This window comes from Oncorhynchus mykiss, chromosome 10 (assembly GCF_057628025.1).
Source record: "Oncorhynchus mykiss isolate SJ-2025 chromosome 10, ASM5762802v1, whole genome shotgun sequence".
NCBI lineage: Eukaryota > Metazoa > Chordata > Actinopteri > Salmoniformes > Salmonidae > Oncorhynchus > Oncorhynchus mykiss.
The window spans coordinates 86,698,449-86,716,583 of NC_143031.1; positions in this window are offsets into that span (position 1 = coordinate 86,698,449).

Genomic DNA, 18,135 nt, shown 5'->3' on the forward strand with positions numbered 1-18,135 from the left:
AACAGTGTGTTTACCTATATCAGGCTGCAGGTAGCTGGAACAGTGTGTGTGTTTACCTATATCAGGCTGCAGGTAGCTGGAACAGTGTGTTTACCTACATCAGACTGCAGGTAGCTGGAACAGTGTGTTTACCTATATCAGGCTGCAGGTAGCTGGAACAGTGTGTGTGTTTACCTGTATCAGGCTGCAGGTAGCTGAAACAGTGTGTTTACCTATATCAGGCTACAGGTAGCTGGAACAGTGTGTTTACCTATATCAGGCTGCAGGTAGCTGGAACAGTGTGTGTGTTTACCTATATCAGGCTGCAGGTAGCTGGAACAGTGTGTTTACCTACATCAGACTGCAGGTAGCTGGAACAGTGTGTTTATCTATATCAGGCTGCAGGTAGCTGGAACAGTGTGTGTGTTTACCTATATCAGGCTGCAGGTAGCTGGAACAGTGTGTTTACCTGTATCAGGCTACAGGTAGCTGGAACAGTGTGTTTACCTATATCAGGCTACAGGTAGCTGGAACAGTGTGTGTGTTTACCTGTATCAGGCTGCAGGTAGCTGGATCAGTGTGTTTACCTATATCAGGCTGCAGGTAGCTGGAACAGTGTGTGTGTTCACCTGTATCAGGCTGCAGGTAGCTGGAACAGTGTGTGTGTTTACCTGTATCAGGCTGCAGGTAGCTGGAACAGTGTTTACCTGTATCAGGCTACAGGTAGCTGGAACAGTGTGTGTGTTTACCTATATCAGGCTACAGGTAGCTGGAACAGTGTGTTTACCTATATCAGGCTGCAGGTAGCTGGAACAGTGTGTGTGTTTACCTGTATCAGGCTGCAGGTAGCTGGAACAGTGTGTTTACCTATATCAGGCTGCAGGTAGCTGGAACAGTGTGTTTACCTATATCAGGCTACAGGTAGCTGGAACAGTGTGTTTACCTATATCAGGCTACAGGTAGCTGGAACAGTGTGTGTGTTTACCTATATCAGGCTGCAGGTAGCTGGAACAGTGTGTTTACCTATATCAGACTGCAGGTAGCTGGATCAGTGTGTGTGTTTACCTGTATCAGGCTGCAGGTAGCTGGAACAGTGTGTGTGTTTACCTGTATCAGGCTGCAGGTAGCTGGAACAGTGTGTTTACCTATATCAGGCTGCAGGTAGCTGGAACAGTGTGTGTGTTTACCTATATCAGGCTGCAGGTAGCTGGAACAGTGTGTTTACCTATATCAGGCTACAGGTAGCTGGAACAGTGTGTGTGTTTCCCTGGATCAGGCTACAGGTAGCTGGAACAGTGTGTTTACCTATATCAGGCTGCAGGTAGCTGGAACAGTGTGTGTGTTTACCTATATCAGGCTGCAGGTAGCTGGAACAGTGTGTTTACCTACATCAGACTGCAGGTAGCTGGAACAGTGTGTGTGTTTCCCTGGATCAGGCTACAGGTAGCTGGAACAGTGTGTTTACCTATATCAGGCTGCAGGTAGCTGGAACAGTGTGTGTGTTTACCTATATCAGGCTGCAGGTAGCTGGAACAGTGTGTTTACCTACATCAGACTGCAGGTAGCTGGAACAGTGTGTTTACCTATATCAGGCTGCAGGTAGCTGGAACAGTGTGTGTGTTTACCTGTATCAGGCTGCAGGTAGCTGAAACAGTGTGTTTACCTATATCAGGCTACAGGTAGCTGGAACAGTGTGTTTACCTATATCAGGCTGCAGGTAGCTGGAACAGTGTGTGTGTTTACCTATATCAGGCTGCAGGTAGCTGGAACAGTGTGTTTACCTACATCAGACTGCAGGTAGCTGGAACAGTGTGTTTATCTATATCAGGCTGCAGGTAGCTGGAACAGTGTGTGTGTTTACCTATATCAGGCTGCAGGTAGCTGGAACAGTGTGTTTACCTGTATCAGGCTACAGGTAGCTGGAACAGTGTGTTTACCTATATCAGGCTACAGGTAGCTGGAACAGTGTGTGTGTTTACCTGTATCAGGCTGCAGGTAGCTGGATCAGTGTGTTTACCTATATCAGGCTGCAGGTAGCTGGAACAGTGTGTGTGTTCACCTGTATCAGGCTGCAGGTAGCTGGAACAGTGTGTGTGTTTACCTGTATCAGGCTGCAGGTAGCTGGAACAGTGTTTACCTGTATCAGGCTACAGGTAGCTGGAACAGTGTGTGTGTTTACCTATATCAGGCTACAGGTAGCTGGAACAGTGTGTTTACCTATATCAGGCTGCAGGTAGCTGGAACAGTGTGTGTGTTTACCTGTATCAGGCTGCAGGTAGCTGGAACAGTGTGTTTACCTATATCAGGCTGCAGGTAGCTGGAACAGTGTGTTTACCTATATCAGGCTACAGGTAGCTGGAACAGTGTGTTTACCTATTTCAGGCTACAGGTAGCTGGAACAGTGTGTGTGTTTACCTATATCAGGCTGCAGGTAGCTGGAACAGTGTGTTTACCTATATCAGACTGCAGGTAGCTGGATCAGTGTGTGTGTTTACCTGTATCAGGCTGCAGGTAGCTGGAACAGTGTGTGTGTTTACCTGTATCAGGCTGCAGGTAGCTGGAACAGTGTGTTTACCTATATCAGGCTGCAGGTAGCTGGAACAGTGTGTTTACCTATATCAGGCTGCAGGTAGCTGGAACAGTGTGTGTGTTTACCTATATCAGGCTGCAGGTAGCTTGAACAGTGTGTTTACCTATATCAGGCTGCAGGTAGCTGGAACAGTGTGTGTGTTTACCTGTATCAGGCTGCAGGTAGCTGGAACAGTGTGTTTACCTATATCAGGCTGCAGGTAGCTGGAACAGTGTGTTTACCTGTATCAGGCTACAGGTAGCTGGAACAGTGTGTTTACCTGTATCAGGCTGCAGGTAGCTGGAACAGTGTGTTAACCTATATCAGGCTACAGGTAGCTGGAACAGTGTGTTTACCTATATCAGGCTGCAGGTAGCTGGAACAGTGTGTGTGTTTACCTGTATCAGGATGCAGGTAGCTGGAACAGTGTGTTTACCTATATCAGGCTACAGGTAGCTGGAACAGTGTGTGTGTTTACCTATGTCAGGCTGCAGGTAGCTGGAAAAGTGTGTTTACCTATATCAGGCTGCAGGTAGCTGGAACAGTGTGTGTGTTAACCTGTATCAGGCTGCAGGTAGCTGGAACTGTGTGTGTGTTTACCTCTATCAGGCTGCAGGTAGCTGGAACAGTGTGTTTACCTGTATCAGGCTACAGGTAGCTGGAACATAGTGTGTGTTTACCTATATCAGGCTACAGGTAGCTGGAACAGTGTGTTTACCTATATCAGGCTACAGGTAGCTGGAACAGTGTGTGTGTTTACCTGTATCAGGCTGCAGGTAGCTGGAACAGTGTGTTTACCTGTATCAGGCTACAGGTAGCTGGAACAGTGTGTTTACCTGTATCAGACTGCAGGTAGCTGGAACAGTGTGTGTGTTTACCTGTATCAGGCTGCAGGTAGCTGGAACAGTGTGTTAACCTATATCAGGCTACAGGTAGCTGGAACAGTGTGTTTACCTATTTCAGGCTGCAGGTAGCTGGAACAGTGTGTGTGTTTACCTGTATCAGGCTGCAGGTAGCTGGAACAGTGTGTTTACCTACATCAGACTGCAGGTAGCTGGAACAGTGTGTTTACCTATATCAGGCTGCAGGTAGCTGGAACAGTGTGTGTGTTTACCTGTATCAGGCTGCAGGTAGCTGGAACAGTGTGTTTACCTATATCAGGCTACAGGTAGCTGGAACAGTGTGTTTACCTACATCAGGCTACAGGTAGCTGGAACAGTGTGTGTGTTTACCTGTATCAGGCTGCAGGTAGCTGGATCAGTGTGTTTACCTATATCAGACTGCAGGTAGCTGGAACAGTGTGTGTGTTCACCTGTATCAGGCTGCAGGTAGCTGGAACAGTGTGTGTGTTTACCTGTATCAGGCTGCAGGTAGCTGGAACAGTGTGTTTACCTGTATCAGGCTACAGGTAGCTGGAACAGTGTGTGTGTTTACCTATATCAGGCTACAGGTAGCTGGAACAGTGTGTTTACCTATATCAGGCTGCAGGTAGCTGGAACAGTGTGTGTGTTTACCTATATCAGGCTGCAGGTAGCTGGATCAGTGTGTTTACCTATATCAGGCTACAGGTAGCTGGAACAGTGTGTTTACCTATATCAGGCTACAGGTAGCTGAAACAGTGTGTGCTTACCTATATCAGGCTGCAGGAACAGTGTGTTTACCTATATCAGACTGCAGGTAGCTGGAACAGTGTGTGTGTTTACCTATATCAGGCTGCAGGTAGCTGGAACAGTGTGTTAACCTATATCAGGCTACAGGTAGCTGGAACAGTGTGTTTACCTGTATCAGGCTGCAGGTAGCTGGAACAGTGTGTGTGTTTACCTATATCAGGCTGCAGGTAGCTGGAACAGTGTGTTTACCTACATCAGACTGCAGGTAGCTGGAACAGTGTGTTTACCTATATCAGGCTGCAGGTAGCTGGAACAGTGTGTGTGTTTACCTGTATCAGGCTGCAGGTAGCTGGAACAGTGTGTTTACCTATATCAGGCTACAGGTAGCTGGAACAGTGTGTTTACCTATATCAGGCTACAGGTAGCTGGAACAGTGTGTGTGTTTACCTGTATCAGGCTGCAGGTAGCTGGATCAGTGTGTTTACCTATATCAGGCTGCAGGTAGCTGGAACAGTGTGTGTGTTCACCTGTATCAGGCTGCAGGTAGCTGGAACAGTGTGTTTACCTATATCAGGCTACAGGTAGCTGGAACAGTGTGTTTACCTATATCAGGCTGCAGGTAGCTGGAACAGTGTGTGTGTTTACCTATATCAGGCTGCAGGTAGCTGGAACAGTGTGTTTACCTATATCAGGCTGCAGGTAGCTGGAACAGTGTGTTTACCTATATCAGGCTACAGGTAGCTGGAACAGTGTGTGTTTACCTATATCAGGCTGCAGGAACAGTGTGTTTACCTATATCTGACTGCAGGTAGCTGGAACAGTGTGTGTGTTTACCTGAATCAGGCTGCAGGTAGCTGGAACAGTGTGTGTGTTTACCTGTATCAGGCTGCAGGTAGCTGGAACAGTGTGTTTACCTATATCAGGCTGCAGGTAGCTGGAACAGTGTGTTTACCTATATCAGGCTACAGGTAGCTGGAACAGTGTGTTTACCTGTATCAGGCTGCAGGTAGCTGGAACAGTGTGTGTGTTTACCTATATCAGACTGCAGGTAGCTGGAACAGTGTGTGTGTTTACCTATATCAGGCTACAGGTAGCTGGAACAGTGTGTTTACCTACATCAGGCTACAGGTAGCTGGAACAGTGTGTGTGTTTACCTGTATCAGGCTGCAGGTAGCTGGAACAGTGTGTGTGTTTACCTGTATGAGGCTGCCGCTAGACAGACAGAGAGATAAACACATCAGATCTATTTTAACAACACATCAATTGTGTGTCAGGGTGTGTCTGTGTTTTTGTCTGTACGTGTGTTACTCAAGGGAGGGGAATTTGCTGACGTTGTTGGAAACTCTGATGAGCATGTGAGCTGCATTCAGATGCTCCCCTCTCTTCACATGGATCTGAAATCAATCAATCAATATATCAACCAGTCAATACAATCAATCAACACATATATCAATACACCAACCAATATATCAACCAACCAATACATCAACCAACCAATACATCAACCAACCAATACATCAACCAACCAATACATCAACCAACCAATACATCAACCAATACATCAACCAATACATCAACCAACCAATACATCAACCAATACATCAACCAACCAATACATCAACCAATACATCAACCAACCAATACACCAACCAACCAATACATCAACCAATACATCAACCAATACATCAACCAATACATCAACCAACCAATACATCAACCAACCAATACATCAACCAACCAATACAGCAACCAACCAATACACCAACCAATACATCAACCAACCAATACATCAACCAATACATCAACCAACCAATACACCAACCAATACATCAACCAACCAATACACCAACCAACCAATACACCAATACATCAACCAACCAATACACCAACCAATACATCAACCAACCAATACACCAACCAATACATCAACCAACCAATACATCAATACACCAACCAATACATCAACCAACCAATACATCAACCAACCAATACATCAACCAATACATCAACCAACCAATACATCAATACACCAACCAATACATCAACCAACCAATACATCAACCAACCAATACACCAATACACTAACCAACCAATACATCAACCAACCAACCAATACATCAACCAACCAATACATCAACCGAACAATCAACGCATCAACCAACTAATAAATCAATCAACCAATCAGGCTGAGGGTAGCTGGAACAGTGTGTGTGTGTGTTTACCTATATCAGGCTGCAGGAACCTGGAACAGTGTGTTTACCTATATCAGGCTACAGGTAGCTGGAACAGTGTGTTTACCTATATCAGGCTACAGGTAGCTGGAACAGTGTGTGTGTTTACCTGTATCAGGCTGCAGGTAGCTGGATCAGTGTGTTTACCTATATCAGGCTGCAGGTAGCTGGAACAGTGTGTGTGTTCACCTGTATCAGGCTGCAGGTAGCTGGAACAGTGTGTTTACCTATATCAGGCTACAGGTAGCTGGAACAGTGTGTTTACCTATATCAGGCTGCAGGTAGCTGGAACAGTGTGTGTGTTTACCTATATCAGGCTGCAGGTAGCTGGAACAGTGTGTTTACCTATATCAGGCTGCAGGTAGCTGGAACAGTGTGTTTACCTATATCAGGCTACAGGTAGCTGGAACAGTGTGTGTTTACCTATATCAGGCTGCAGGAACAGTGTGTTTACCTATATCTGACTGCAGGTAGCTGGAACAGTGTGTGTGTTTACCTGTATCAGGCTGCAGGTAGCTGGAACAGTGTGTGTGTTTACCTGTATCAGGCTGCAGGTAGCTGGAACAGTGTGTTTACCTATATCAGGCTGCAGGTAGCTGGAACAGTGTGTTTACCTATATCAGGCTACAGGTAGCTGGAACAGTGTGTTTACCTGTATCAGGCTGCAGGTAGCTGGAACAGTGTGTGTGTTTACCTATATCAGACTGCAGGTAGCTGGAACAGTGTGTGTGTTTACCTATATCAGGCTACAGGTAGCTGGAACAGTGTGTTTACCTACATCAGGCTACAGGTAGCTGGAACAGTGTGTGTGTTTACCTGTATCAGGCTGCAGGTAGCTGGAACAGTGTGTGTGTTTACCTGTATGAGGCTGCCGCTAGACAGACAGAGAGATAAACACATCAGATCTATTTTAACAACACATCAATTGTGTGTCAGGGTGTGTCTGTGTTTTTGTCTGTACGTGTGTTACTCAAGGGAGGGGAATTTGCTGACGTTGTTGGAAACTCTGATGAGCATGTGAGCTGCATTCAGATGCTCCCCTCTCTTCACATGGATCTGAAATCAATCAATCAATATATCAACCAGTCAATACAATCAATCAACACATATATCAATACACCAACCAATATATCAACCAACCAATACATCAACCAATACATCAACCAACCAATACATCAACCAATACATCAACCAACCAATACATCAACCAATACATCAACCAACCAATACACCAACCAACCAATACATCAACCAATACATCAACCAATACATCAACCAATACATCAACCAACCAATACATCAACCAACCAATACATCAACCAACCAATACATCAACCAATACATCAACCAACCAATACACCAACCAATACATCAACCAACCAATACACCAACCAATACATCAACCAACCAATACACCAATACATCAACCAACCAATACACCAACCAATACATCAACCAACCAATACACCAACCAATACATCAACCAACCAATACATCAATACACCAACCAATACATCAACCAACCAATACATCAACCAATACATCAACCAACCAATACATCAATACACCAACCAATACATCAACCAACCAATACATCAACCAACCAATACACCAATACACTAACCAACCAATACATCAACCAACCAACCAATACATCAACCAACCAATACATCAACCGAACAATCAACGCATCAACCAACTAATAAATCAATCAACCAATCAGGCTGAGGGTAGCTGGAACAGTGTGTGTGTGTGTTTACCTATATCAGGCTGCAGGAAGCTGGAACAGTGTGTTTACCTATATCAGGCTACAGGTAGCTGGAACAGTGTGTGTGTTTCCCTGGATCAGGCTGCAGGTAGCTGGAACAGTGTGTTTACCTATATCAGGCTGCAGGTAGCTGGAACAGTGTGTGTGTTTACCTATATCAGGCTGCAGGTAGCTGGAACAGTGTGTTTACCTATATCAGGCTGCAGGTAGCTGGAACAGTGTGTTTACCTATATCAGGCTGCAGGTAGCTGGAACAGTGTGTGTGTTTACCTGTATCAGGCTGCAGGTAGCTGGAACAGTGTGTTTACCTATATACGGCTACATGTAGCTGGAACAGTGTGTTTACCTATATCAGGCTACAGGTAGCTGGAACAGTGTGTGTGTTTACCTATATCAGGCTGCAGGTAGCTGGAACAGTGTGTTTACCTATATCAGGCTGCAGGTAGCTGGAACAGTGTGTGTTTACCTATATCAGGCTGCAGGTAGCTGGAACAGTGTGTTTACCTACATCAGACTGCAGGTAGCTGGAACAGTGTGTTTACCTATATCAGGCTGCAGGTAGCTGGAACAGTGTGTGTGTTTACCTGTATCAGGCTGCAGGTAGCTGGAACAGTGTGTTTACCTGTATCAGGCTACAGGTAGCTGGAACAGTGTGTTTACCTGTATCAGGCTGCAGGTAGCTGGAACAGTGTGTGTGTTTACCTGTATCAGGCTGCAGGTAGCTGGAACAGTGTGTTTACCTACATCAGACTGCAGGTAGCTGGAACAGTGTGTTTACCTATATCAGGCTGCAAGTAGCTGGAACAGTGTGTGTGTTTACCTGTATCAGGCTGCAGGTAGCTGGAACAGTGTGTTTACCTGTATCAGGCTACAGGTAGCTGGAACAGTGTGTTTACCTATATCAGGCTACAGGTAGCTGGAACAGTGTGTTTGTTTACCTGTATCAGGCTGCAGGTAGCTGGATCAGTGTGTTTACCTATATCAGGCTGCAGGTAGCTGGAACAGTGTGTGTGTTCACCTGTATCAGGCTGCAGGTAGCTGGAGCAGTGTGTGTGTTTACCTATATCAGGCTGCAGGTAGCTGGAACAGTGTGTTTACCTGTATCAGGCTACAGGTAGCTGGAACAGTGTGTGTGTTTACCTATATCAGGCTACAGGTAGCTGGAACAGTGTGTTTACCTGTATCAGGCTGCAGGTAGCTGGAACAGTGTGTGTGTTTACCTATATCAGGCTGCAGGTAGCTGGAACAGTGTATTTACCTATATCAGGCTACAGGTAGCTGGAACAGTGTGTTTACCTATTTCAGGCTACAGGTAGCTGGAACAGTGTGTGTGTTTACCTATATCAGGCTGCAGGTAGCTGGAACAGTGTGTTTACCTATATCAGACTGCAGGTAGCTGGAACAGTGTGTGTGTTTACCTGTATCAGGCTGCAGGTAGCTGGAACAGTGTGTGTGTTTACCTGTATCAGGCTGCAGGTAGCTGGAACAGTGTGTTTACCTATATCAGGCTGCAGGTAGCTGGAACAGTGTGTTTACATATATCAGGCTGCACGTAGCTGGAACAGTGTGTGTGTTTACCTATATCAGGCTGCAGGTAGCTTGAACAGTGTGTTTACCTATATCAGGCTGCAGGTAGCTGGAACAGTGTGTGTGTTTACCTGTATCAGGCTGCAGGTAGCTGGAACAGTGTGTTTACCTATATCAGGCTGCAGGTAGCTGGAACAGTGTGTTTACCTGTATCAGGCTACAGGTAGCTGGAACAGTGTGTTTACCTGTATCAGGCTGCAGGTAGCTGGAACAGTGTGTGTGTTTACCTATATCAGACTGCAGGTAGCTGGAACAGTGTGTGTGTTTACCTATATCAGGCTACAGGTAGCTGGAACAGTGTGTTTACCTACATCAGGCTACAGGTAGCTGGAACAGTGTGTGTGTTTACCTGTATCAGGCTGCAGGTAGCTGGAACAGTGTGTGTGTTTACCTGTATGAGGCTGCAGCTAGACAGACAGAGAGATAAACACATCAGATCTATTTTAACAACACATCAATTGTGTGTCAGGGTGTGTCTGTGTTTTTGTCTGTACGTGTGTTACTCAAGGGAGGGGAATTTGCTGACATTGTTGGAAACTCTGATGAGCATGTGAGCTGCATTCAGATGCTCCCCTCTCTTCACATGGATCTGAAATCAATCAATCAATATATCAACCAGTCAATACAATCAATCAACACATATATCAATACACCAACCAATACATCAACCAACCAATACATCAACCAACCAATACATCAACCAACCAATACATCAACCAACCAATACATCAATACACCAATACACCAACCAACCAATACATCAACCAATACATCAACCAACCAATACATCAATACACCAATACATCAACCAACCAATACATCAACCAATACATCAACCAATACATCAACCAACCAATACATCAACCAATACATCAACCAACCAATACACCAACCAACCAATACATCAACCAATTCATCAACAGATACATCAACCAATACATCAACCAATACATCAACCAATACATCAACCAACCAATACATCAACCAATACATCAACCAACCAATACACCAACCAACCAATACATCAACCAATACATCAACAGATACATCAAATAATACACCAACCAACCAATACATCAACCAATACATCAACCAACCAATACATAAACCAACCAATACACCAACCAACCAATACATCAATACATCAACCAACCAATACATTAACCATCCAATACACCAATACACCAACCAACCAATACATTAACCAACCAATACATCATCCAACCAATACACCAACCAACCAATACACCAACCAACCAATACATCAATACACCAACCAATACATCAACCAACCAATACATGAACCAACCAATACACCAACCAATCAATACACCAACCAACCAATACACCAACCAACCAATACACCAACCAACCAATACATCAACCAACCAATACATCAACCAACCAATACATCAACCAACCAATACATCAACCAACCAATACACCAACCAACCAATACACCAATACACCAACCAACCAATACACCAACCAACCAATACATCAATACATCAACCAACCAATACATCAACCAACCAATACATCAACCAACCAATACACCAACCGACCAATACATCAACCAACCAATACATCAACCAACCAATACATCAACCAACCAATACACCAACCGACCAATACACCAATACACCAACCAACCAATACATCAATACATCAACCAACCAATACATTAACCAACCAATACACCAATACACCAACCAACCAATACATTAACCAACCAATACATCAACCAACCAATACACCAACCAACCAATACACCAACCAACCAATACACCAACCAACCAATACATCAATACACCAACCAATACATCAACCAACCAATACATCAACCAACCAATACACCAACCAACCAATACACCAACCAACCAATACACCAACCAACCAATACACCAACCAACCAATACATCAATACAACAACCAATACACCAACCAACCAATACATCAATACACCAACCAATACATCAACCAACCAATACATCAACCAACCAATACACCAACCAACCAATACACCAACCAACCAATACATCAATACACCAACCAACCAATACATCAATACACCAACCAACCAATACATCAACCAACCAATACATCAATACACCAACCAATACATCAACCAACCAATACACCAACCAACCAATACATCAATACACCAACCAAAACATCAACCAACCAATACATCAACCAACCTATACATCAACCAACCAATACACCAACCAACCAATACATCAACCAACCAATACATCAACCAACCAATACATCAACCAACCAATACATCAACCAACCAATACACCAACCAACCAATAAATCAACCAACCAACCAATACATCAACCAACCAATACATCAACCAACCAATACATCAACCAACCAACCAATACATCAATACATCAACCAATACATCAACCAACCAATACACCAACCAACCAATACATCAACCAACCAATACATCAACCAACCAATACATCAACCAACCAATACATCAACCAACCAATACACCAACCAACCAATAAATCAACCAACCAACCAATACATCAACCAACCAATACATCAACCAACCAATACATCAACCAACCAATACATCAACCAACCAACCAATACATCAACCAACCAATACATCAACCAACCAATACATCAACCAACCAATACATCAACCAACCAACCAATACATCAATACATCAACCAATACATCAACCAACCAATACATAAACCAACCAATACATCAACCAACCAATACATCAACCAACCAATACATCAACCAACCAACCAATACATCAATACATCAACCAATACATCAACCAACCAATACATCAACCAACCAATACATCAACCAACCAATACACCAACCAACCAATACATCAACCAACCAATACACCAACCAACCAATACATCAATACACCAACCAACCAATACATCAACCAACCAATACATCAACCAACCAATACATCAACCAACCAATACACCAACCAACCAATACATCAACCAACCAATACATCAATACACCAACCAACCAATACACCAATACACAAACCAATACATCAATACACCAACCAACCAATACATCAACCAACGAATACATTAACCAACCAATACACCAACCAACCAATACACCAATACACAAACCAATACATCAATACACCAACCAACCAATACACCAACCAACCAATACACCAACCAACCAATACATCAATACAACAACCAATACACCAACCAACCAATACATCAATACACAAACCAACCAATACATCAACCAACCAATACATCAATACATCAACCAACCAATACATCAACCAACCAATACACCAACCAACCAATACATCAATACACCAATACACCAATACACCAACCAACCAATACATCAATACACCAACCAACCAATACACCAACCAACCAATACATCAATACACCAACCAATACATCAACCAACCAAAACATCAACCAACCAATACATCAACCAACCAATACATCAACCAACCAATACACCAACCAACCAATACATCAATACACCAACCAACCAATACATCAACCAACCAATACATCAACCAACCAATACACCAACCAACCAATACATCAATACACCAACCAACCAATACATCAACCAACCAATACACCAACCAACCAATACATCAACCAACCAATACATTAACCAACCAATACATCAACCAACCAATACACCAACCAACCAATACATCAACCAACCAATACATCAACCAACCAATACACCAACCAACCAATACATCAATACACCAACCAACCAATACACCAACCAACCAATACATCAACCAACCAATACACCAACCAACCAATACATCAACCAACCAATACACCAACCAACCAATACATCAATACATCAACCAACCAATACACCAACCAACCAATACATCAATACACCAACCAACCAATACACCAACCAACCAATACATCAATACACCAACCAACCAATACATCAATACATCAACCAACCAATACACCAACCAACCAATACATCAATACACCAACCAACCAATACACCAACCAACCAATACATCAATACACCAACCAACCAATACATCAACCAACCAATACATTAACCAACCAATACATCAACCAACCAATACACCAACCAACCAATACACCAACCAAACAATACATCAACAAATACATTAATTAATAAATCAACCAACCAATACATCAGTCAACCAACACATCAATCAATCAACCAACCAATACATCAGTCAACCAATACATCAGTCAACCAATACATCAGTCAACCAATCAATACATCAACCAAAAAATACATCAACCAACCAATACACCAACCAACCAATACATCAACCAACCAACCAATATATCAACCAACCAACCAATACACCAACCAACCAATACATCAACCAACCAACCAATACATCAACCAACCAATACATCAACCAACCAATACATCAACCAATACATCAACCAACCAATACATCAACCAACCAATACATCAATACACCAACCAATACATCAATACACCAACCAACCAATACATCAACCAACCAATACATCAACCAACCAATACACCAACCAACCAATACATCAACCAACCAATACATCAACCAACCAATACATCAACCAACCAATACATCAATACACCAACCAACCAATACATCAATACACCAACCAACCAATACATCAACCAACCAATACATCAATACACCAACCAACCAATACATCAACCAATACATCAACCAACCAATACATCAACCAATACATCAACCAATACATCAACCAATACACCAACCAACCAATACATCAACCAATACATCAACCAACCAATACACCAACCAACCAATACATCAACCAATACATCAACCAATACATCAACCAATACACCAACCAATACATCAACCAATACATCAACCAACTAATAAATCAATCAATCAATATATCAACCAACCAATACATTAATAAACCAATACATCAATGAACCAACCAATACATCAATTAATACATCAACCCTAAGGTCAAATAGTTTCTCTATACGCAGAGGTACCAGACAGGGCTGTCCTTTATCCCCCCTCCTCTTTGCACTCGTTATGGCCTGCTATACAGGCCTGCTATACAGGGGCTGCTCATTGGTGATGTTCACCATAAAATAAGCTTGTATGCTGATGATGTCCTGATATTCATCTCTAGTCCCGAGACTTCAATTACAGCTCTTATTAATATTATTGAATTATTCAGCGAATTCTCAGGCTACAAGATTAATCTAACTAAGTCAGAGGCTATGCCACTCTGTAACTAATACTTCTCCCCCCTTCCCTTTTAAATGGTCTCCCTCAGGTTTCATGTATCTGGGTATATTTGTAACTCCTAAATTCCAGCAAATGTACAAAGCCAATTTTGTTCCCTTGTTTGATACAATAAGACAGGATCTGGAGTGCTGGAACTCTCTCCCGATTTCTTGGTTGGGTAGAATATCCCTCTTGAAAATGAACATTTTACCTAGACTACTTTACCCAATCCAAATGATCCCAGTATTACTCTCCAATAAGGTAATAAAAGATGTAAACGGATGGCTAAGTTCCTTTATATGGAGTAAACGCAAGCCAAGACTTAAGATGGCAATATTGCAGCTGCCAAGTTCTATGGGCGGCTTGGACCTGCCCAATATCAGGTTCTATCAATGGTGTGCCCACCTTTGTTATATTTCTGACTGGATCACAAATGATGACTCCTCTATTTGGTTAGACATTGAGACTTCTCTTTCAAAATACCCCTTACAGGATCTTTTATTTTTCAGAAGTTTCAAGTCTGTAGAAGATCACTGCAATAATCCCATTACACTTAACACACTCAAAGTATGGAGGTCAGTTCAATGCTTCCTGGGAAGGTCCAAACTAACCTCTGCTCTTACCCCAATTCTTAACAACCCAGATTTCAGTCCAGGATTGCTGGATGCTGGCTTTAACTTTTGGCTTAATAAGGGCATACGCAGGCTAAATGACTTATTTGCTGATAAGATTTTGTTTGTCGTTTGAGCAGATGGTCGAGAAATATCGGCTCCCAAAGACTTTTTCCGCTTCCTACAAGTAAGACATTATATCCTGAAGGGCACCACCTTAATTGGTAACCCTGATGTATCTGTCATTGAAATAATGCTTTTTTTTCCCACAAAGGAAAATGTCTGTAAGTCTGTTTTATGATACTTTAAGGTCCCTTTCTGCTGTCAACACACAGAGGGTGAAACAAGTGTGGGAGAAAGAATTGTCTGTTACTATTGACGAAGAGATGTGGGAGGACATTTGGAGATGTGCAAAAACAATAACTATATGTAATCGTACTAGAGCAATCCAATTAAGAATAATACACAGATTGCATATATCCCCAAATCGCAGACATGCTTTTAGCCCCACTTCCCCTCAGTGTCTTAAATGCAAAACGGATACAGGCACCCTAACACATTGTTTATGGTCATGTACCAAAATACAAAAGATACTGGTCTGGTGTTCTGCAAGAAATTGAAAAGATCCTAGGGGGTTGATCTAGAATTGGACCCCGTTTCTTTACTGTTAGGTCTCCCTAGTAGGCATGTTACTTCTGTGGGTAAGAGGCGGCTTTACAGCATCCGTACTTTCGCAGCGAGGAAAAACATCCTTTTACAGTGGATTAGTGATAAGGTTCCTTCTATTAAAAGATTGGCATAAGATACTATTTGAATGGGTGCCTCTGGAATATCTGACATGTACATTGCATTCTAAAACAGACCAGTTCTACAAAGTATGGGAACCTTATCTAAATGACCTAGAACCTGAGGTATCAGCTATTATGCTGCAAGGATTCTCTTAGAATGACGGGGATCTACGTATTTCAGAACGACACTGTACGTTCCATGTGTGGAACCTAACCTCTTGGTTTAAACTGAGCTTTTTTTTGTTTAATTTCTGTTTGCAAGTTTGTTTAAAATGAAAAACTGAGAGACGCAATGATGGTGATGGGGTGAGAGGAGGAAGAGGAAGAGAGAAGTGAGAGGAGCACCGAGCGGGAAGAGGAAACTGGTGTACGTATGTATGGGTGTGTGTGTGTGTATATATATATATATATATATATATATATATATATATATATATATATATATATATATATACACACACACACATACAGTGCCTTGCGAAAGTATTCGGCCCCCTTGAACTTTGCGACCTTTTGCCACATTTCAGGCTTCAAACATAAAGATATAAAACTGTATTTTTTTGTGAAGAATCAACAACAAGTGGGACACAATCATGATCATTATGGAATCATAGTAACCAGAAAAGTGTTAAAACAAATCAAGAAATTCAAGAAATAGTCTCTAGTGTAGTCCAGGGGGTGAGTCTCAATATCCTCTAATGTAGTCCAGGGGGTGAGTCTCAATAGTTTCTAGTGTAGTCCAGGAGTTGAGTCTCAATAGTCTAGTGTAGCCTAGGGGTGTCTCAATAGTCTAGCTTGGTCTCCTAGGGGTACATCTCAATAGACTAGCTTGGTCTCCTAGGGGTGAATCTCAATAGTCTACTTAGTCTCCTAGGGGTGCATCTCTATAGTCTGGTCTCCTAGGGGTGCATCTCAATAGTCTAGTTCTGTCTCCTAGAGGTGCATCTCAATAGTCTAGTTCTGTCTCCTAGAGGTGCATCTCAATAGTCTAGTTGTCTCCTAGGGGTGCATCTCAATAGTCTAGTTCTGTCTCCTAGAGGTGCATCTCAATAGTCTAGTTCTGTCTCCTAATGGTACATCTCATTAGTCTAGTTCTGTCTCCTCGGGGTGCATCGCAATAGTCTAGTTCTGTCTCCTAGGGGTACATCTCAATAGTCTAGTTCTGTCTCCTAGGGATGCATCTCAATAGTCTAGTTCTGTCTCCTAGGGGTACATCTCAATAGTCTAGTTCTGTCTCCTAGGGGTGCATCTCAATAGTCTAGTTCTGTCTCCTAGGGGTGCATCTCAATAGTCTAGTTCTGTCTCCTAGGGGTGCATCTCAATAGTCTAGTTCGGTCTCCTAGGGGTGCATCTCAATAGTCTAGTTCGGTCTCCTAGGGGTGCATCTCAATAGTCTAGTCTCCTAGGGGTGCATCTCAATAGTCTAGTTCTGTCTCCTAGGGGTGCATCTCAATAGTCTAGTTCTGTCTCCTAGGGATGCATCTCAATAGTCTAGTTCTGTCTCCTAGGGGTACATCTCAATAGTCTAGTTCTGTCTCCTCGGGGTACATCTCAATAGTCTAGTTCTGTCTCCTAGGGGTGCATCTCAATAGTCTAGTTCTGTCTCCTCGGGGTGCATCTCAATAGTCTGGTTCTGTCTCCTAGGGGTGCATCTCAATAGTCTAGTTCTGTCTCCTAGGGGTGCATCTCAATAGTCTAGTTCGGTCTCCTAGGGGTGCATCTCAATAGTC